This window comes from Hirundo rustica, chromosome 6 (genome assembly GCF_015227805.2).
Source record: "Hirundo rustica isolate bHirRus1 chromosome 6, bHirRus1.pri.v3, whole genome shotgun sequence".
NCBI lineage: Eukaryota > Metazoa > Chordata > Aves > Passeriformes > Hirundinidae > Hirundo > Hirundo rustica.
In genome coordinates, this window is record NC_053455.1 from 6,102,062 (window position 1) to 6,124,409 (window position 22,348).

A 22,348-nucleotide genomic window follows, 5' to 3' on the forward strand; every position below is an offset into this window, starting at 1 on the left:
TTTCTTTTGAATAAGACCTGGGGCAGAGAAGGGACAATAACTGGACTTTAAGTTCAAGCACTGGGAGATGTATTTTTTTTTTTTTTTTTGCAAGCCTAGAGAATGTTGAGGAAGGCTTATTGTGTTGAACAAAGTGCAAGTGTGAGTTGTTGCTGCTTGTGTGCAGTTTTATTGTCATCCTGCCTTCCCTGCACGTTCATGCTTTGTTCAGCCAAGTTTACCTCCAGCAAATGCTGCAGCAATAATTGTTTTGCAAAGAACTACAATGAGAGTGGTGCCTGCTAAATATCAGATAGATGGCAGGTATCCCATGGCTGCTACTCTGTGAGGGAATTTTTTAAATTAAATCAGCCACAGCAGCACGAAGCCTCTTTTTCTTGGCAGAACTGGGGGTTGATCTCTCATTCAGGCCCAGGGCAGGAGATGCCTGAAGGGGATCACAGTGCTTGGCCAAGCTGGAAGCACATCCTGTTGCTGGTGGAGCAGCCATTCCAGTGGCTCCCAGGTGAAAGGATGCTTGATCTTTGGAATAATGGTGTAAAGGTTTATGTGAAACACATTGTCTGGGTTTTAAAAATACCAGCTTGACATTTAGTGGGACATAAAGGGAAAATATCTGCAGTTTAGCTGGTAGTTGACAAATAATAATAAAAACTGACTACATCTGAAAATGCATTTGAATTCCTGCCAGTTATGCTCTAGCTCTTTTAGCACAATAGTTCTGGTAAAAACAGCTACAGAAAGAAAGGGCAGTTTTGAGTTGACAAGGATGAGAGTTTATTCTTTTAACATCATTGCGCTTATATTTCTGGATTACTTTTTTCCCCCCATTGCAACTTTGCAAATGAAGGTTTCAGGAATAAAGTAGAGTAAGAACTTCATGTGGGAGATAACGAAAGGTAGCTGAGCGCATGGGAATCAGAGTGGGAGACTTGTATGGTCTCCCATTTCCTTCCATAGGCGTGACAGTCCTGATGAATTCTGGAGAAATGTCAATGGAAGTGGATAAGCATCCTGTTTCCACAGAAAACCTGTTAGGAGATACAGAGAAAGTTGCAAAGGGAAGAGTCCAAAAGTAAGGGAATACCAGAATAATCATTGGGAAGAAGTTTGGAGTAAGAAACTTCTCTGGTGCAGCAAGCCTGGGTAAACCTTATTGAACCTGAGACATTTTCTCTTTGAAAACTCGTTTCACAGCCTCCCTCCTGGAGCTGCCACTTGGACATTTATTTTCAATCATGTAGTACTGGAAACACAGGGAACGTTCAGGGAATGAGGCACCCACAGACCTGCGTGCCCAACCACGCAGGCAGCCTGGCTCTGCAAATCTTCATTCTAAATTAGCAGGGGAATTTCCCCTTGACTTATCAGACAGCAGAACAGCCTCCTGGGTGATGGAAGTGGCTCACTCAGCTGGCTCCAGTGACCAGTCTGACATAACCAGACCTGGTGTTTCCCTCGTGGCTCCGCTGCGCTCCAGAGTATTTTCCACCACAACTCCATGGCTGCCGCCTCCTGCTCTGGCTCACCAGCACAGCCACTCAGCCGTGCCTGATGTGGGCACCACGGGGACAGGCTGGAAGGCACATGGCTCTTCAGCAGGGCTCTGCCCAGGGAGCCAGCCAGCCTCTCCAGCTGGGATCCATTGGGATTCTGCCGTGGCCAGACTCATCTAAGTCCAGGGGATGGAGGTCTGCCCAATAAGGACATTTCTTCTTCTTGAGCTCTTTCTGAGTAGCTTTTATTTTGAAGATGCCACTCTGAACTGTTCTTGGGGGATCTGCCAGGCAGTAGCTTTTAGGGTCAAGATCATCAGGACTTTTTTTTTGGGGGGGGGGGGGGGGGGAGTGGGAAAGAGACTTGCATTAGGAACACCTGCAGAAAATTGCCTCCAGGAGCAGTTTGCCTTGGCAAGATACTGCTGAGAGCAGATTAGAGCCAGTTTACAAATTGCTGCAGGCAGTGGGGCCTGAAGCCCTTTTGGTTGTGAGCAGCCACATCTGTGTACTCCCTTCCTTCCCCTCATTTTCTGTCCACCTTCCCCATCCCCTCTCATGTTTGTGAGTAGCTGGATTCAGATGTGTGGCTTTATTTTACAGCTTTTCTGTGCTGGTTTTTGGAGGATGATCAGGTATTCCAGAAGCTGGAAGCAATTATTTTACATCAATAAATGAACTGCTGGGAAGAACTTCAGTTTTACTACAGAGAGACCTTTTGCAGGCAGAGACTGAGGAAGGATTTGCCCTGAATGTTGGGGGAAAATGACCTTTCTCATACTGGGATTCAAAACTACATCCAAAATGCGCATTCAAAGTAGCAGTTGCCTGGAGAGTGAAGAGAGAATGTGCCCTCACAGTACATGAAGCTTACATAGAGCCTTCCTTAAAATTGAGATTAATATGGGATGCTGTTGGATTTGGTTTCCAAATAACAGGACGGGAGTGCTGGGCAATGTTCCTCAAGCTTTATTGCAATATCAGACTTATTACAGGGTGAGACATGAAAGATGGCAACAGCTCACATCTTGCCAACAACAGCCAGAATTCTCAACAAGGCCTTTTAAAAGTTTTCTAACCGAGGGCAAATTGTTAAGAGCTTACAGACTTCTGCAAAAACCAGTAATTAAAAATACACGTACATCTTATATCTAACAGTAGGTGCTTGTTTCATATTTCTTATTACTCAGGAACTTTTTATACTCTTCTATAAACAAAGCACAGAGCCTCATTATTAAACTTTTCTATTATCTTGCTTAACATATTTTTCTGTTTGCTAAGCCCTAACTCTACACAGCACGAAAACACAATCTTATTGTTCCATGTCCTCGTTCTTGTATCTTTTTTAACTTTAGGCCTACAGCCGCCCTGATATGAGGGTATTCTGCTTTTTCTATTTCCCACAGGATGCACTGGGATCAGTGCTGTGCTTACACCTTTTGCTCTAAAACCAGCTCTTAGGCCTGTGTAAAAACTCATTGGGAAGCACAGAGCTGCTGGCAGAGCTTTGCCCTTCCAGCCTGGGATCCCCCAGAGACAGAGCAGAGCCTGGCCCCAGGGTGGGTGAGTTCAGGGGAGCAATGACTGCCTGAGCATGGCAAGTGCAAGGGGCAGACTGCTCCCTTTGTTTTAGACTGAATTATCCTTACTTTACCCTTTTACTGCAAATCTGTGGGAATCCAGGATGGGAAAGGTACATTTCCAAAGTGGATCCAAAATACTGATTACCAGACTATGAATTTAAGCCAAGTAATAAGTGATATCTTCGTACAGGAGGGAAAATCACTCACAATTTCCAATTTCCTCATGATACATGAATTACATTTTTTTTTTTTTCAGGCAAATTTGTCAGCAAGATAATTGTTTGAATAAAGAGCTAGCACTCATAAGGTGAGAGCAGTAGGAAAGGTGAGGCAGTAGTATTTAAAATAACCTCTTTAGGAAGTGTCATAGGCTGCTTTATCTCGTTTCCTTGGCTCGCATTCCTTTGGTGGCTGTCACATGTTTACCAACCAGCAGCGTTCCTTCTTCCTTGGGATGTTAAATCAACAAGCAGATGCAGAGAAAAGGGCAAGAACACCAGCACCACTCCTGTTTCTCAAACTCAGGACTGTGCCTCTCTTCAGCTTTGCCCATCTCATGTGAGTATTACAGATTCTAAGGATTTAGCAGATTTCTCCCAGGAAGAAAAATTTTCTCATAGACAACACATTTCAAAGCTTCCTTGGGAAATTCCATTTCTGGTTTGACTCATCTTGCTGCTTTATGTAAGTGTGTTTAGGTAAGTCTCATGTTTGGAATGCTTTGGGGCTATTTCTTGGTGAGAAGATAGCTTTCCTAGTTTGTTGCTTTGGAGACAATTAGCTTGAAAAGAAAATCCCATGTTACCCTCACATCTAACTTTGGATTTTCATGCTGCTTTGGTTTTCTCAAAATACAAAGATCTTGGAAACTGCAAGGAGTGAAATAGGAGTAAGCCTTTTCTTCTGTTTTCTGCTTTGACATTGTTCTGTTTCCTGCTGTCATTCCAGATTTTAAGGCAGTAGTAGACTGTAATTCTAGATCCATAGTGAGTAAGAAATGTGCAAAGCATTTTCATTCCTGTGGAGCAGAGGGCACATCTGGTTACTGTACAAGGGAAGCCATGGGTGCTTGCAGGTGTTTGTTACTGAGACAGGTTCAAAGAAAAAAAGGAACTAAATGTAGCACAAGGGCTGTGGGAGAAAACAGCTGAAGGGATCCCAATAGAATAGTAATTAAATTCCATAGCTTGGGTCAGTATGTCTGAAAATATCCCAGGAACAGGCTGCACTTTATTCTTGTGGTCGTTTATGTCAAGGGTTTTGCAGGGGGTGTGTGTGGATGTTTGCTCACATGGGCTGGGCTGGAGCATTGGTTCTGCAGAAGCCCTTGAAGTGCACGGATTCTATTTCAGTCCATCTCCACTGCATCTGTTCTGGCTAACAGACCCCTCTGTCTGCCTCCCCCCTTCCCTTCTCCTGGCGCTGAAGTGGCACAGCTCTCCATTTATCCCTGAGAACAGTTGGACATCACAGCTTTTGCTTGGAAGAAACTCTGGGTAGATGCTTTGAAATGTGTTAATGCAAATGAATCCTCTGAAAAAACTTTTTGGCTGCCTGCATCTGGAGAAGGCCCTTCCATCTGGAGAAGGCACTTCTCCCAGGTTTTGAAGTGCTGGGGTCCTGCCCTGAGTGTTGTTTTTACAAGGGAATTATGGAGGGTGACTTACAACAGCTGTTTTGTCTGACATCATTCCTGCTCCCCATTAAATCAGTGACCACTCTTCTTTTGATTTTCCATGGCCTGTAGAGACAGATATTTCAGGCATATGTACCAGGGTTCATCTTTCATTCAGTTTGGCTGGGCTTTTCAGTTTTTTGCTGAACTCGGGTTCAGTAAAACTGAGGAGTGCCTGGACTAGAAGACGCGATATAGGAAGGAATAAACTGGGAAGTCACACACGGAAAATGAGCCCTTCTCCTGGCCATTTAAAATGAGCTCAGCTTCCCTCTTCCTCGTGCCTGCAGGATTTCATTGCCCCGCCTTTGTCACAGAACCCTGGTTAGCTGAGCAATGACTTCAGCTCCTCCCTTTCTCCACACAGCCCTAGTTAACAGGTTAACTGGTTTATACCTGCATGGAGAGAGAAATGTTCCCAGGGCCATGGTAGAAGGTGGCAGTAATTGCTCAGCTCCTCACTCAGTTAAATATGTGACTCTAGAAACTGCTGGCATTTTTTTTCCCCCCACAAACATTTGTTTAAATGGCTTTTATTATTGTTAGAACATATTTTCTCAGGGCGTAGGTCACTCGGTCAATACCAGAGGCCTAGAAGTCTTCCACAATACTCTCTCTCTTTGAAACCACACCCTGCTTTCTGAGCAGCAGCCTCCTGCTTCAGGCCTCCCTGCTGAGTGCCGACAATTCCTCCATCCTGTTCCTCAAGAGCGGGAGCCTGAGGCTGGTGGCTCGCCCATGTCCCAGGAAGCTGTGGTGGGGCAGCTTCTCCTGTGCAGACACCCTCTGCACCAGGTCAAACCCCACCTGAGGATCCCTCGTGCCGACTGTAGCAGTGCCAGAAGTTCATCTGGCAGCAGACAACCAGTGTGGAAGGAAACTCCATGCTTTTGGAGTTTCTGTGAGAGAGTTTTGGAGAATCTGTGGCTTTTGGGTTTGGAGAGTTGTGGATTAGTGTCCTCTGAGATGCTGTAATGAATGATCCAGGAAGGAAAGGAGAACCTGAATGCCAAAGCTAAGTCTGCTGCTCAAACACCCTGATTTCTTTTGACAATTGCATGGAAAGGTCACAGGCAGGGCCCCCTTTGGTGATGTAGCTCTGGTGGTTGTTAGATGGAAACTGGTGGTTGCTCACAGGTGTGGATCTCATCACCACCACACAGAATTTCTTGTCTCAGCAGCAGCAGGACTGTAGAACACTCCTCTCTCCCTCCTGCTGCCCATGCGTCTTTTTGTGTCCCCTTGGCTTGCTAAATGCCAGACTGATCGTCTGGATTTGTGGCTGGGCTTAAATGCAGGGGCCAGAAGCCTTTAGTGGAACTTTATAAAGGTTGGTCTGGCTCCTCCTTAAAAAGAAAAAAAAAAAAGAAAAAAAAAATCAATGACTGGTCATGCTTTCAAGACAAAATTAGCCACCAAAGCTGCCCCTTTAGTACTGCCAATTAGAAATTTTAGAAAAAAGTAGGTGTTCTGTGCTGCAGCTTGATGGCAGCCCCTGATCAAGGAAGGTCGAGAGGCACATGCTTGTCTCACTTTTTCTTTTTGGTCAGCAGTTTGCCACTGCTGGTGCCTGGATGTATTTAATGGGAGCCGAAAAAGGGACCAAGCAGCTTCAGAAGGCTCAAAGCAAGCAGCACCAAGGGGATGTGCGATGCCAGTATTGGAAACTTTATTTTAAAACCAAAGGTCAGGGGTTAAGGCGTGGATATTGTGAAGGTCCTGCATCCTGCCAGGATGTGCTGAGTGCAGATGTGAGGTTGTGGTCCCTTGCCACCATTCTTCTCCCTTGGTACCCGCCAGGAGACGTGTGTGGCCTACAAGGATCCAACAAAGAACAGGTCAAGGAGGAGCCAGGGCTGTGCTCAGAGGGTGCCCTGCTTTCATTGGCACGGGGCCTGCTCTCCACAGATGGGAGATCGTCTAAATATTAAGAGATTTGGTTTGATTAGCTAAAATCTCCTGTTGGCAGCACATTCCCAGCCCCTGGAGCAATGGAGATCAGACAGGTTGCCAAGGCAACGCACAGCCTTCAGTGAGAGGTTTACTGTGGCGTCGTCCTTGGTCAATTGATGGAGTAGGGTTTATTTAGGTCTTTGAAAAAAACCCAAAGCTGCAGCCCAGCCTTTTGCTGTGATGAGTCATTGTGCCTTGGGTCAAATTGGCGAAACTAAGAGCAAGGTTCTGTGGTGGAGAAAAAATAAGTACATGAGAGCATAAAGGTCCCAATTGGATTCCTCTTTGAAGAGGTGAGAGCACTTCAGTTCTGAGTGGGGACAACTTATTCTTTTTTATTCCCCCAAATAAGTGAAACAGCAAGTGAAATCCTCCTTTCTCCCCCCTCTTATACCATTTCCTCTCTCTCGAATGTAAAATACTTATTTTTATTCTCTAGAGGACTCTGTGCTCACTGTTTAATTCTTGACTCATATCATATCCTTCCAGTTTGACCTTTTGTCACTGCTTTGCTTGTTGCTCTCTGTTCCCTTCTCTGTTACAGAAGCCTTGGTAAATTCAGCTTAGAAAAGTTTCCATTTCGTTACATTATCCCTCCTTTTGTATCACCCGGGAGATGAAAATCTCATCGTGTCACCACTGTGGCTGTGGCATGGACGGAAAATCACCGCGTCTCTCGTTGCCTGTCAATTGATCTGGATCCCAAATCAGGGAGTGTGTGGGGACAGGAGCATCTCTCACTGTGCCCGTTCCCTGGATTTACTGACACAGCAGAATTGTGCCAGTGGTGGGCACAGCCACCTCTGAAATTTTGGAAGGGATTTGATTCAATGTTCTCACAAGCCAAGGAGGGAAATGCCTCTGTGTTGAGTGTCAGGCCTTAATTTGCTAAGTTAGTAAAGGTTTCTGTTTTAAAATAATTCTGGCAGCGATAGGAAAGGCTACAAGGATAACAGGATCGCAGTGGGCTGAAGGTGGCTATTATGTAGGAGACACCATCAGAGTGCCCCTTTTGTTTCTCTTGCTGTTGAGATGAATGTGAGCTGTTCTCAGCAGTGGATACCCTGTTAGTTCAGGGAGAAATCACTGTACAAGCAAGACTTGCAAAGAGTCACTGCATGATTTAACCTGGGGAGCCAGGCTGGCATTTTCTGAACATGCAGGTGCGGCTCTCTTTTGAGAGTGGACCTCAGCTGGTGTCATGCACCACAGGGAGAAGAGAAGAAATTGAAAAATAACTCTAGACACTGCTCACTGTGAGAGAAACTCTGACCTCCTCTATAATAAAACTGAGGCGTGAACTTTATAGATTGTGACTTGCATGTGAGAAGGAAAAATTTTAAAGGGTGGAGGAGCCTTTCGGAGTCTGCTTTGGCATCCTTATTTATTTATCCTTTTTGAGAGCATGGCAGCTGATAGATGTGTCACTATGATGCTGCACAGTTATCTTCTTTCCCTGTCTCAAAATACTGCATTAGTGATACCATGGCAACAAAGAAGTCGTCTTTAAGTAAAAGGCAAAAAAAAATAAAGCGTGACTTCAGTGTTCAAGGAAGGTGGCAGACTGACAGCCCTAGTCTTCCCTTTCTACCAATAAGGCAGTGTTGGTGTCAGCTGTGACAAAAGGTATCAGATTATGATCTCTGTGTTGTGCCATGACTGAAAACAAACATGGGACATGATCAAAGACAAACCTACTACAGGGAGAGCAGGCTGAGAACCTTCTGAGAAAAGGTGCTCTTGTTGGACAATTAAATTTTGTTTAAATTATACATTTTTCTAAGAAGTGCATCATCTTGAAAAAACTTTCCTAGACCCAAGTTGTGTTCTCTTTCAAGACAGAATTCTTCTCTGAGCAGTCTGTGAGAAAAAACAGCTGTTTCTTGCTACTGTGATAGTTTTTCCAGAGGCTGGAAAGTTAAAGGATATCTGGAAGGGGCAAGTTGAGATCTCTGTCCTGTTTGATTTGCTAGTATTTGAGTACAGTTCTCATTTCTAACTTGAGAGTCCTAAGCGGTAGGAGATTGGCTTTTAGGGACTAGATTCTTTAATTTTCTCTAAATCAGGTTGTATTTGTCATTAATGCTGCAGCAATTTTCTTGCTTTTTTATTTCTTAGGTGAAAGGTTAGACCTCAAAGGTTTCTCACTGCTTTGTGTGATAGCTGGTTTTACAATGGAAAACAGTTCCAGAGTGGAAACCTGAGAATTATGACATAGCTCAGAGATTAGAGCAAATATTGAGATGGAGGAGAAGTGGCAGAGCAAACTCTTGAGTGCGAGGGTACCTCATAGATTGTGGGCTGGGAAAGTAGTTTTCTACCTGGTACTAATTTTTCTTCACTGGTCTGGAGAAGAACTGAGATGAGCAGTTTTGAGGCTGCAGGATTCACTTTGATTACCTCAGCTGTGGACCCAGCCCTGGGAACAATCCTGGCAGGGACCAAGGCCAGGATGGGTGTGAGGCTCCTCGTGCTGTCCCCATGGAATCTGTCCAGCCCTGACATGGAAGGGAGCAGCTTTCAGCTCATGAATGACAATTCAGGTTCTGTGCTGCTCAAATTCTCAGTCTCCCTGGCCCTGTTAACTTCGAAGAATTTTGAATACTGTGCTGAACTGGAGCCATTTTTATGGTTATTACCCAAAACTGATGATGAACCTCTGGATCACCCTTGTGAGTGACCTCCACCAGACAGTGTGAATTCTCCTTGTCCATCAGGACACATTTCTGTTCCCTGCTTCCACCTGCGTTTTTGGTGTGTTTGCTTACAGATGGAGGGATGAGGAGAGAGCCAGGACTCTTCTGGATGCAGAATTTTAGGTGTCATTGTTTGCAGAGGCTGTGTACTCGCTGTGGACTTGAACTAGTGCTCCACACTCGTTGGAAACACATCCAGCAAAACTAATTCTTCATTGTTTCTAGCTGAAAAGTGCCTTTTGTTGAAGGCAGAATATTTCACAGAGCGGTGTGTGCTCAGACACAAATGTCATCAAGAGCACTGCTCAAGGCCAGGATGGGTTTTTTGCTGCTGGGAAAAGAGTGCTGCCACAGAGTCATGCATAGCAAAATACAGAGCAGCCTTTGTAAGGTGGAAAATCTGGCCTCAGGGAAAGCCTTTTTGAAACTGGGCCTGTGGCTCTCCCAGGTTGGCTGCTGAGTGCTTTGAGGTTTGCCCTCCCAGTGTCTATGCCTTAGTCATTTATCTATAGCAGGTTCTAAGTGAAATCCAGACTGCATCCTGAGAATTCATGCCTGAGTCTGACTTTTATGAGCAGGCTGAGAAAAATCAAATCTGCTGCTACTTCTGGCCCCAATACAGGCTGCACAGTGAGCCAAGCTGAGGCCAAAGGGTAGAGACCTCCCTCCTCTAGTCCTGCACCCTAGACACGGTACTGGGAAAAGGAAAATGTGGGTTTAAGTGAGAATTTATCTCAGGCCTCCCTTTTCTAAGGGAGAGCACTTGTTAAATACCACTGCCTCTGTGTCTCCTGTTATGCCTGATGTGGCTTCAATTGTGGCCTGAAGGTTTTGAGCACCTCTACTGGATTGCATCCCCTAGAGAATCAGAGGATGCAGCTCCCCACTTTTTGGGGGAAAAAAGCGCCAATTCTGCGGCTTTTGTGTGTCCCAATGTGACTGAGGAGAGATGCCTGAAGTCCTGTGACTGTCCCCATGATGTCATCCCTAGACAAGCCCTGAGCTTTTGGGTGAAATGTGAAGTAATTCTAAGCACTGAAATGCCTTTGTAGATGGATGTAACTTTTCCTGATTGTTTTTTGGGTCTAACTTCCACCCTTTTGGAATTGTGCCAGTGCCATGGCTCCCATTCTGTGGGGCAGTTGTGTTAGTGTTTCCCTGCTTCAGGGACCTGCTGGGGGGGATAAATGCATTGAAACCTGCAAGGTGTTTGGGCGGCTCTGTGGTTGGTAGAAGAGAGGGAAATGAAGTTGATTTACCGTCTTTGAGAACTCTGAAATTTCGTGCCTATGTCAGAGGCCATAAGGGCAGCTTAAATCTTTGAAGATGCCCTGCAAATACATCAGCAGCAGCTACAAGTGGGCCAATTCCTCCACTCATTGATCAGAAAAAAATGGCAGCCAAAGTAAATAGAGGTATAGTCAGGTCATAAATGCATTTCAGTTCCTCATATTCCTTATATAAAAGGACTGGAGGACCTCCTCATTCTTGCTATCTGTAAATCAGCACATAAAAATAAAGTGTGTGAAACCCAGCCTCTATGCAGGGCAAGTCCTCCTGCCTTGGATGGGAATTTCACTCCTGCTACAGCACCGAATGTGGTCTGATTGCATTTCTGATAATGTATTTGTGGATCACCTTGAGGAGAAGAGGGGGAGTTATGCAACTGTTCCCTCACAGTGCTGTTGGAAAGGGTCTCCTTTGAAATAGATATCAGGCGAGAGCTGCAATCCTGTGAAAACACACATTTATTTCTGAAGTGTTTTTGTATTATGTGTGTGGTGCACATGAATAGAATTGCCACCTGTCCAAGGCTGATAAGGATGAGCAGTGGTCATGTTCTTGCAGTTTGCTGCGTGAAGAATTGGCACCTACATTTTCCCTCAGTCTGAGTTTACGAAATGCTGCATGCAAGGAGTTGCTTCACCATTTGTGGCACTTTCTGAGTTTACATAGACGAGGATTTGTTGGAGATGTTTCTGTAATGGATACAGTGTTAGCCGTGGCTTCTGAAAACCCTTTGCCTTTTTCCTCTGTCCTGCTGTCTCAGAAGGATCCCATTAGTTATCCTATTCCTTTGGGAATCCGCATATGGCACTGCTTTCCTTGGTAACCTTGGCCTCAGCTTGTGAGTGGGCAAAGTGACAGGATTCTGATACCCACGTGCTTTGGGCACCGAGTAGAGGAAGTGACTGAGAAAGCTGCTTGGTATTTCCACTGCACCCAGCGGGGAGTTTGTCCTTGCTGCCACCATCCCATCCCACACAACTTCCCTTCGGCATTCACTGAGCCTTACCAAGCACAAGGGTGGACCCCACGGCTTTGCTGCGCTGTGACACTGCTGATGGGGATGAGGATATGTAGATATGCAAGTAGGTGGAAACCCTCTAATACATCACAATAGTAATAATAATGTACACTTGTACTGCCTTGCAGCTTTCGCTGGGACTTCTGCCCACGCGCCAGCCTACTTGGTTCACAATGCAGTGTGCATGCTAGACAATTAGTGGCTGATAATGAAAAATGTCATGGGAACCAGCAGGAAAATCATAGCTTACTCCAAATATATAATGAAATGTAATTAGCACAGACAGCAAAACAGACAATTTATGGTTTCTTTGCCTTTTTTTTTTTTTTTTTCCCCCCATAATTAAGAAGTACCAGTAAACACTCCTTTTTCAGGAAGTTTGGTATCAAATGAAATTAAAGAACTATTGTCTGGAATAGTATTTTATGCAGAATTTAACCCTTGCATAGCAGAATGGATTAAGATCTTGCTAGCTGCCGACTCTCCAAGTGAATCTACTGTGGAGCTTCTTGTGTTCATTCCCCTGGTCCTGGTCTACCAGGAGAGGCCACAGGTCTGGTAGCAGGATTGCTGTGAAACCAGCTACAAGCCCCAAATCCAGCTGGTTTCAATGCACATAACACTGTGGCCAACACTTTTCCCTTCTTCTTCTGGACAGACTCTCCCTGAAGTCATCTTGTAGTGCGGATGAGGCTTTGAGGAGAGGTTGGAGCAGGAGTAGCATTATAACCCCTTGTGCTCCCTACGTCCTCCCTCAGGTTTCTTCTGTTGACCTCACCTCCATTTCTGATCTTTTTTCATGCTACACCTCTGGTTTGTTCTTGAGCAGAGGCCAAGTAGTGTGTGCAGCCGTGTGGCCTCAACCTGCCAGGAGCAGGAGCACAAACACCATTTCTTGCCTTGTGCTCTCAACCAGAGCAGCAGAATGAGCTGTGGCACAAAGGGGTCTATGGCATTAATTTCTTGGCTTAAAAATGGGTAAATGGGGGAGGATCCTGGCTGAATGTTCATGTCCCAAAGCATGTGGTGGTCAGCACCTCCCAGGGTTTGGACCAAGAGCTGAATGCCTTACTATGGGACATTTTCTCTCTCCAGGCACAGTCTGTCCTGTCCTCTATTGGTGTGAGGATGGACATTTCACCTGTGTAAAAACTGACAGATTCCAGCAGTGCTGCAGCACAAGGGATGTGTGTGCATTTCTGCTACTTCTCCTCCTCAGCACCTCTCAGGCCCTGACAGCCACCACAAGCCAGAAGAGAGCTGTGCTCCAAATCAATTTCACAGCCATTTCCCTGGCACAGCCTTAGTTTGGAGTTTCAAACCTGCAGAGAAAGCCCTTCAGCTGAGGGTTGGGAGGAGAGCTGGAGGTGTGATCAGGACTGTATGCAGGCGCAGCATGTTTTCCTCTTGATGATGGAGAAGCAAATTGCCAGGATGCCCCCCTTCCAGAGGGATTCGAGCACCCATCTGGAGCCAGGTGCAGTGTGTGAGGCAGTGCTCAGGTGCAAACTCAGCCCCACCTCAGAGACATTGTGGCACAAACTTCTGGTATCTGGCACAAATATTGTGGTTCGGAAAAGAAGAAACTTGTGCATAAAGCTGTGGGACAGGATCCATGAGCTGTGTTGCCTTGTGCTGCAGATGCCCCAGTCACCTGCTTGCATTTGGACAGATTATCTTTGGGAGAAATAGGAGAGCTGCTCGGTGCCCGCAGTGAAGGGGGGTGAGGGATCTGAGGCCTTGTTGGCAGCTGGCTGATGGTCTTTTCCATACAGGAAGAGTCTGTGCAGCCCCTTCTTGCCTGTGCTCCCAAAAACTCTGCCTCTGTGTGGACAGTTTTTAGTACTTGACTTTGAAAACTTCCTCCTGGAAGGTGGTGCTGGACCTCTAGTGAGCTCTGATAGGTGGTGCCTCTTATATTTTTGCCCCAAGGAGCAGGGGAAGCTGGAAGAGTTGTTCCAAGTCCTATGTCTCTGAGCTACTACTTTCTTATTCCATCTGACCAGGAAACAAGAATTTTATGGGCAATAACGTTATTATGCTAGTCTGAGTCACTTTAGAGCTAATATATAGCAGGTGATCATTTATCTCCAAGCTTTCCTTCAGGATGCCTGTCCAGTCAAAGATCTGCTTTTTTTTTCCTGGGATTTTGCAAGGTACTTGAAGGTCTACTGGGGGAAAGGGGCACTTTGAGGATTTTCTCTAGCTGGGGATTGCATAGCTTTTCAGAGGATGTCTTGAATAATTTATATTTGAAATTACTGGTGTCTTGTCTGTGCCCTGTCTGAGAAGGGGAAACCCTGGTGTCTCCTTGGGCTCACTGAGATTTTAATGAAATAAAACAAATGGTAACAGTGGTGTCCTTGCTGCACACATCCTCTTGTGTGCTGAGATGTGGTAATCCCATGTGTTTTATATATAAGGTAGAGCATTATACTATCTCCTGCTTATCCTATGCTCAAGAACAGGGCAGGTCAGTTATGGTATGCAGCCAGGCTTTCATGTATATTCTGGGCTTATGGCTACTTTGATTTATACTCACCTCCTTTGATTTATCCTTGGCTCCAGCAGCCGTTCAATGGTGAGTTCAGCAGCTGAAAATAGCCAGAGTCGATGTCTCACACAGCCGCCCTCACGTCCCCAGCCCTGCTCCCTGGGATGAGGTATGAGGGGAAAATGGGTCAGATGTGCCGGCCAAGTTATCTTGGGAAGTTACGGCACCAAATTACAGTGCTGGAAGGTTGGATGGGGCTCTGAGCATCCTAGGGGAAGATGTCCCTGATCATATCAGCAGCATTGGAACTAGATGGTCTTTAAAGTTCCTTGCAACCCAAACAATTCTGTGATTCTGTGAACTGTCTGTGCCCATGTAGAATGGAGCAATGTAAGTGTAGCCTTCACCTTGTTGTCATTTAAGCTGCTATGATTCAGTGCATATTTCTGTTCCTTCCTCAGGATGTGATGAGGAAGGTCAGAGCCACCTCCAGAGTTTGTGTAACACGTGTCCCTTGGGGTTAAATCCCAACCACTAGTTTGTTTTGCATGTGGGCTGCTGCCATGTATTGGTGATTTTTTTTTTTTTTTTTTTTTTTTTTTCCCAGCTGAGACATGTTGGCTTGTATTAATTTAAGTTTTTTAAATCCCCTTGGGAGCAGTCATATGGTGCCACTATCAAGGCTGTAACAGGGGACAGTGTAGCTCTTCTAGCCCAAGTCTTTTGCTGAGTCAAGTCTTATAATTCCCTGTTGGATGTTCCACAGGCAAGGCTGGCCCTGTTTACTTCCCTCCATCCTGCTCATCTCATCTGTGAGCTGCAGCTTTGTAATCACAGGCATCCCTGGTGTGCCACTGATGCTGCTGATGTTTCATTTTTATGGGGTCTTTGACTTGAGCTGAGCAGCTGAACTTCACCCCTTCCTGGTGAAGTAATTACAAGAATAACAAGCCAATTTTTTTTTTTTTTGTAGATGACACTGAAAGTTTTTGACGCGTGTGCCCTTGCCACCCACATCAAGTGATGTATGTAGTGTTTGTCCCTTGTTTTGGCATTTTGATATGTGTGAGAGAGGTGAAATGGCTTTAAAAGCTTTCTGCTGGCGCCTGTGGTTTGTTGCAGACCCAGTGGTACAGGCAGAACATGATAAATTGAAATCAGACTGTTTCTTTACAGTTTGACATATGGATGTTGATGTACAGGGCTGGGACATCAGCTGGTGCAAAACCACTGTGCTCATTACCTGTGGCCAAACCTGACACTCAAGGAGCTAAACTGAATTGCCTGAGCTGGAGGCTGGTTGATTTGGTTTTGGTTGTGGTGGTTTTTTTTTTTTTTTTTTTTTTTTCCCAGAAAATCATGGTAATTATGTAGTATGGTAATATACTTCTTACTTGAGGGTAAAGTAGCCGTTGAATGAGGATGGTTTGCTGCACATTAACTGGTTCTTAGTAAGTGTAATGAAGTTAGTGAGTACCATTATGTGTAATCTGATTGTTTTAAAGAAAATACATAAATTGCAAAGGAGGCGTTGGGGCCTTAAAGACCAACTATCCTTTCTTGGCTGGGTCCTTGTTGCAGTACAGACGGAGAGTGGCTCTCCTGGAGCTGGTGGAATTCGGCAAAAAGAACATACAAAATACAAACGTTTATTAAAATCAGTTGGTGTCCTTCCTGTGTTGGAATTCATCCTGTGACAGAAATGAAGACTTTAATTGGAACCAAGTGTGTGTGATGTACATCCTTAGCAGACCAGATCAATGTGTTAAATGGATGTTGTATCCAAGCCCAAATTCTGCTGGATTTCAGTTCTATTTCTTCTGCAAAGAGGATGGGGAAGAAGATCCATGGATACAGCTGTGCTTAAACCACATCTTTCCCTAGGCAGTTTTTCCTGGTCGTGCTGATGATTTCTTTTTTGACTTTCTGTTCTTAGTTACTTCTGACACCACTGGATTTTTGTCTGCAGTTGGAGCCTTCTTTATCCTCCCTACAGTCCTCTTTCTCTTCATCAACAAGAAGCTCTGCTGTGAACAGAGAGGTGGGCTCCCATGCCTGGAACAACAAGGGAGAAGAAATAACTGCAAAGAGAAGCCCAGAGCTCGTGAAGGCCTTGGTGAGTGTCACAGTATTACACTGTCTTTGATGTACAGAGTCTTCTGCGGGCTTTGATTTCTGTGAGGACAGACACAGCCCCATTTGCCATTTCTCAGGTTGTTTGTGTGGAAAACAGTAGGGTTTTGGGTAATAACCTCCCAAATTTGATCATAAGGACATACAATTGCTACCCTGTTCCCATTATCTTTGTTTTCTGGAGTAATGTCTTGAAAAATGAAAGTCAACCCTGGGGAAAGCAGCACAGTTCCTGCTCTGTCTGTTGTGGGAGTGTTTTGTTTATCCAGTGAGGAGCAAAATGTGAGTGTTTCTGAGTAACAACTGTGCCTTCCTGCTCATGCCTGTCCTGGTTTCCTTGTAGTAGCTATTACACGCTCCTTTGTGTGTTTGTTGTGTTCTGGAAACGTTATGTCTTGGGTAAACCCATAAGTCCTGGAGTCAAAACAACTGAGAATTTTACTATGTTAGAAAAACCACTTTTTAATTTTTCTTGGCCATCAAAAAATACATCCATTCTGGTAATGTTAGAGACTGTGAATTTGGTAATTTCTTCCTGTATTTGTAAATTTGCATGTCATAAGTGTATAACCACAGAGACAATCTGCTGAGAAGAGGCCTCCCAATTGAAAGGTCTGCTTCTCAATGGTTCAGTCTTAAATCTAATGGCAGGAGAACACAAACCCAAAACACAGAACTCATATGAGGTTGTTTTGTTGCTCATTTTGCCTTGTGCCTCAGCATAGCTGTTGTAAAGGACATGATCTGGTCGTCCTTTGAGACTCCAGGACTCACGGACAGTTGATGACTTGGATGTCATCTGTTGTAGGAACTCAGTGGGACTAATTCTTGCTAAATTCATTAGTGAGCCAGGGACAGGCACCAAAAAGGTACAAGTACAAATGGTACTTGGAATGACTCCTACCCACGCCCCTCTCTACTGAAAGTCCTAACTTCAGTGTTTCTAAACAAAGACTATGGGGTTTTTTTAATAAGTTTCCTTCATCGATATTATTTTTAAGTCTTCTCCCCCCCCCTTCTCTTCGCCTCCCATCAAGTGGTGTAAAAGTGTGGCTTTTATTTCAGTTTTTAAGATGACACATCTCCCAGGAGCGTGTGGGTGTTGACATTCTATGGAGCTGTCACAGGCTATCATGTAAACATGTATTTGCAATGCTTTTTAAAATGTGAATTATTAATAAACATAGTGGCTTGCTTTTTTGTGTGTGCTTGTTGCTCCCAGATTTTGAAGGACAAGAAATTGCTTCCCAGCTGACACTCTCAGTGGCAATTTTCATTTCAGACTGAATCTCATGTGTCTGAGTGATAAACCTTTGAAAACATGGGCTTATAATGGAAACACTAAGTCAACTTTAACTACAGCTGTGCCATGCAAGAAAAATACCACATACATTAATGAGGTGCTAAATCTGATACAGCAGAGGAATGTGTTGTAATCATTAATTACAATGGAAGCTTAAAGCTGGAGTCTGCTTTTTTCCGTTCAAATAAAATCGGCTTGGCAAGTTAGTGCTGAGAGTTATTTAAAAATATCACCTCTATATTTAGTTTAAATTTCACCGTGGTGTCTTGGTACTTGTAAAGTCAATATGGAATCTGTGTGTAGGAAATGCCAATGCTTTTAAAGGACAGCAGCATGAGGGAATATATTAAACCCTGGGCTACCTCAGTGTGTCATATGGCGAATGTAGAAACCTGGAGGCTGAGCTTGGGCAGGGAAGCCAGGGAAGGCTGTTTCCAGCATGGTGAGGGAGCTCTCCCAAAAGGAGTGTTGACAAGCAAGAGTTTGCTTCAAATTGGGAATCTGGTTTTGCTGGCTAGGAAGGAGCAGGATGGGGAGTGATTGCAACATGCAGTTTGTTGGTTAGCATTCACTTTTCCTCTTTTCAGCTTTTTTCTTCTGAGCTGTGTATGTTGCAAGGAGATCTTGATTCCAAGGACTCTGGTGCTCTTTAACATGCAGCCCACTCATGGTTGCTCTTCCCAGCTCTCAAACTGGGGAAGGATTTTTGATTCTCCACACCTGGAATTCAGAGTGCTTAGAGCATATCTATCTAAACAGGAGAGAGGACATTTTGCATGACTTTGACATTTGCTGTAGGATGAACCCCCACAGGCAATAGCATAGGTGAATGAAAGCTGTAGCCTGGAGTGTATGGGTTCAGTGTACGAGCTGCTCCTCTTGCCCTTGGATGCAGCTTTGAGTTTTGAGTTACCTACCAATGAAGAAGAGAATTGGTAGGGAAACATGAGCCAGTCTGTCTACTTTGCAGGTGTGCAGGGTGACATTTAGAAAATGTACTGTAAAATGTCAGAGCCTCTTTTTTGTTGTTGTTGTTGTTTTTGCTTTCTTGTATAGAGCCTGACCTCAGAACAAGGCAAGTGACAGAATGAAATAGGTGTTCCCATCAACATGGCTCTAGGATACATCTGGCTGGTTTGCTCCTGATTTAATTTTAATTGCACAGTTTGTGTCTCTGGGGAGGGATGGAGATAAGGAAAAGATCATTGTGAAAATGAAGATTTCATTGAAAATGTTTTGGGAGAATTTAGGACAAAGAATCTTAATTACTGGGACAAAATGGATGGCAGATTTCTGGTACTTTAGACCTCTATGGATCTTGTTCTTGACTGGTTCTTTGATACTAATGATGAGTCCATCTCTTGAGCAGGGATGTGCTGCCCTGGTTTCTTCTCACTCAGCTGCAGGAATCCCTTCACTGGGAGGGCTGGGGGTCATCTTGACACAGCCAGCCTGTATTTAGGATGCACTTGGCACTGCAGGGGAGAGCTCGGAGCAGGCTGCAAAGGCAGGGAAGCTGGTAAGCACATAGTTGCTAGGAAGGTAGCACAGAGCATATTAAGCTTGCTGGCTATGCCCAAGAAAGTGCAGAAGGAAGAGGTGGTAGCATGAAGCATTCCTGGTCTTTCTAGAGTGATGTAGAGCCTTTATGTAGGTCATGTGCAGATTTCCTTATTGAGGGAAATATTAACTGCCATGCAATAGACTCAGCTGGAGTAATTCTTCACAGCCTTGGTGGTCTTTCAGGCACTGGGAGAATGTGTATGGGAAATTGCTGCTTGAATCATCTCTCCACACAAGGAAGGAGGGCCTTCCCTTGAGCAGATGTTTGAGAGAAGTCAATGAGGTCTCATGTGAGATCTTTTGATGCTGCGAAATTTTGGTGTCCCTATCTGTAGTGTGAATTTTGGGACCAATAGGAGGGTGGTGATGTTCCTACGCATGGTGTTTAGCGTAGGGGAGATTTTTATTTCAAAAGTTCATGGGTGAAGTGAATTTCACAGGGGTATGTGTGACAATGCTGGGCAACCTTTAGGTAAAGAGTTGTAGCCACCCATATGCTTCTGTGCTGTGGCTCGAGAAAGTGAAGAGTTCTCTGTGTTCTACACTATAATATTTTCATAATGTTGAGACTGGGAAAGAAATTGTAGCTTAGTACCCTGTGCTTTATATGAAAATATTCCAGTTGTGCCTTGCCTTGAACATTTGTTAAAGATGTACCTTTGATGTGTGAAAGCAGCATAAATATGACAAGGTTTGAAGGAAGATTTTTTTTTTTTTTTTTCTATTTTTCCTTCTATTTTATCAGCCTCAAGAGCACTTTCAGTTTATGTTCTCAAGCTGTTCTGCACAGCCACTGTTCCAGCCTCTGGGGCTAGCTGCACACTTAAAATAAACAGAGATGCAGTTCTTATATAAAACACTCATCTCCCACAGCTTTAAGGAAAGCATCAACACCTCTAGCACTCACCAAGGGCTGGAGTGTCAGCAGTGCTGCCTGGGTGCTGCCTTTCCTTGTCAGTGCTGCCCTGGGCCCAGGCGCGCCCTGGGGACCCGTCACATGCGCTGAGTGGGATTGTCACATGCAGCAGACGCAGAGAGTCATGTTTAGAAATAAGAAACGTGGGTGAGTGTGACAGCACCAGTCTGGCTTCCTCCAAAAGTCGTGGAAAACCCAAGGGTGTACTTCTCCAAAGAAATACTGTTGTGGTTGGTCCTTTTAACTCTGGTGCTGAGTAGCCAGTAGCTCCCTTGTCCTTGGCAAAGGCAGATTGAGAGCAAGCCTGAGGTTGTTTTCGTCGCCCAACTGAGGTTTGTAGTTCAGATTCCTTCACCAACCAGTGGCAGGAAGGAGAGAAGCTTGTGAAAGGGAAGTTTCTCAGTGCCCAGATGAAGCTGTTCTTCTTAATTGCTTTTTCTTTCAACTGCTTCAGTAGAGGCACATTGGAAGAGTGGCTGGCCATGGGACAGTGTGATTGCTGCTACTGATGCCTGCCCTAGATGCAGGAGACCCTGGTTTGCAACAAGCTGAATTAAATGAAGGATTAGGGTAGCTGAGGGACCAGTCCCTAAATTGGTAGGGACATCAGCCTGCTTACATCTGTGGCCTCAAATTCCTTTAAATCCCTCAAGTCTAGGTCTGGTTTTCCCAGGGACCCCTCAGCCTCCCAGCATCTCTGGCTGGACTTGTGGTTAGATTTAGTCTAACTTCTTAATCTAACCTCTAAGTCCAAGTGAGACTTAGTCCAAGTCTTACTTGGGCTTGGAGGTGAGAGGAGATGGGTGCTACAGGCTCAGCCATGTGCGCACACGAAGATGGGAATCATCCACTGTGTTTTTGTCTCCCAAAAAACGCTGTCTGCAGCACTCTTGGTGGTCCACACAGAGCAATTCCCACAGGCTCTCTAAGGATGGAGTGTGTGCGTGGGGGAAGGAGTAACAGGAACTGGGTGACTCCTCTGAATGTTTCTAAAATAACTTCATTTTGTTAAACAGCTAGACATGCTCTCCCACTGCTGATTTCCATGCAAGTAATTGCTCTGATTGACCCCGGTTTGTTCACTTGCTGCAGACTGGGTAGCACAATTGCAAGCGGGGTAGAGTCTATGGGATCTGCTCTAGGGAACAGCTTGACAGCACAGGTGGGTGGGTTGGAGTGGTGGTGTAAATTGGTGTTTCTTCAGCCTCTTGAACTTGTGATTTTCTTTTGGCTATTCTGTCTTCGTGTGAGCCAGCGAATGGCAGCAGCTCAATTAGAGAACTTGCTGTAATTTCTGACTGTAGGTTTCTTCTTTCGTTCCCCTAATCCAGTAATTACAGATGTTTCTCAGTCTTTCAGCCTGAAAGAGCACAGTTGCCACTATATTAACACCACTTTTCTAATACTCCAATGATTTGTGAATTTCTTTATGCCCTTTATGTAACCTTCGGCTGGAGAAGTATAAATGAAGTTATTCATTGCTGCGTTTTTGTACAACCATTTGGCATGGAACAGTTAAGGGCTTTTTTGCGCCTCCGGCAACAAGTAGTTCTTTAAATGCACAGGGCTTTATTTTGATTTGAAGGATGTGACTGCTTTCAGTGGAGTGACTCTGGATTTAACACCAGTGCCAAGTCAGAATCTGAATATCCACCTGAATATCCAAACCAAATATTATGGCCAGGGAGGTGTTGCCATTTTCTCTCTCCTGAAAATCCCCCTGGGTTTTGTATTAATGTTTTGATGGCAATAGTATCTATCTTGCATTCACAGATCCTCTGCTTTCTAGTTGCCCTGGACTTGTGATCATGACATGAACACATCTCTGATTTCAGTAATTCTTATAAGGCAAAACCAGACTTATGAAGAGGTCAGCATAGGAAATCACCATCAGTTCCTCAGCCCCATTGTTGTTGGAGCTTCTGAGCACAATGTCTGAGTCCTGGTCCTTCAGGACACCTTTTTTTTTTTTTTTTTCCACTTGAATTTGTCATCACATACCCTGTTACTGAGAGACCTAGGTTTTCTTTGAAAAAAGCTCCACAATTTTGAACCATAAATGTCATATTTGCATAATTTCTTTTTTTTCCTTCTACCTCTTTCCTCTTCTCCCCATCCCACTGAAGCAGTGAAGATCAGTAATTTTTGCCATTGTTATTGACAAAAGGAGAGCACGAACAAAGGAATGAAAAGAAAGTAGGAGACAACATGGGGCTAAATATCCTGAT

At 44.7% G+C, this 22,348-nt stretch overlaps 1 protein-coding gene across 9 annotated transcripts in view; it reads left to right on the forward strand.

The window, feature by feature from the left end:
* SYT16 (synaptotagmin 16) overlaps positions 1-22,348 on the forward strand; it is a 98,977-nt gene that overhangs the window by 32,747 nt on the left and 43,882 nt on the right. For 6 of the 9 annotated variants that reach the window (XM_040068565.2, XM_040068564.1, XM_040068570.1 and 3 more), the window contains exon 3: positions 16,142-16,321. The gene's annotated coding sequence lies outside the window, so the exon portion shown is untranslated. Of the gene's footprint in view, positions 1-3,502; positions 3,638-15,178; positions 15,231-16,141; positions 16,322-22,348 lie in introns of those variants that run through there. The other 3 variants (XM_040068567.2, XM_040068568.2, XM_040068569.2) reach the window with 2 other exon arrangements.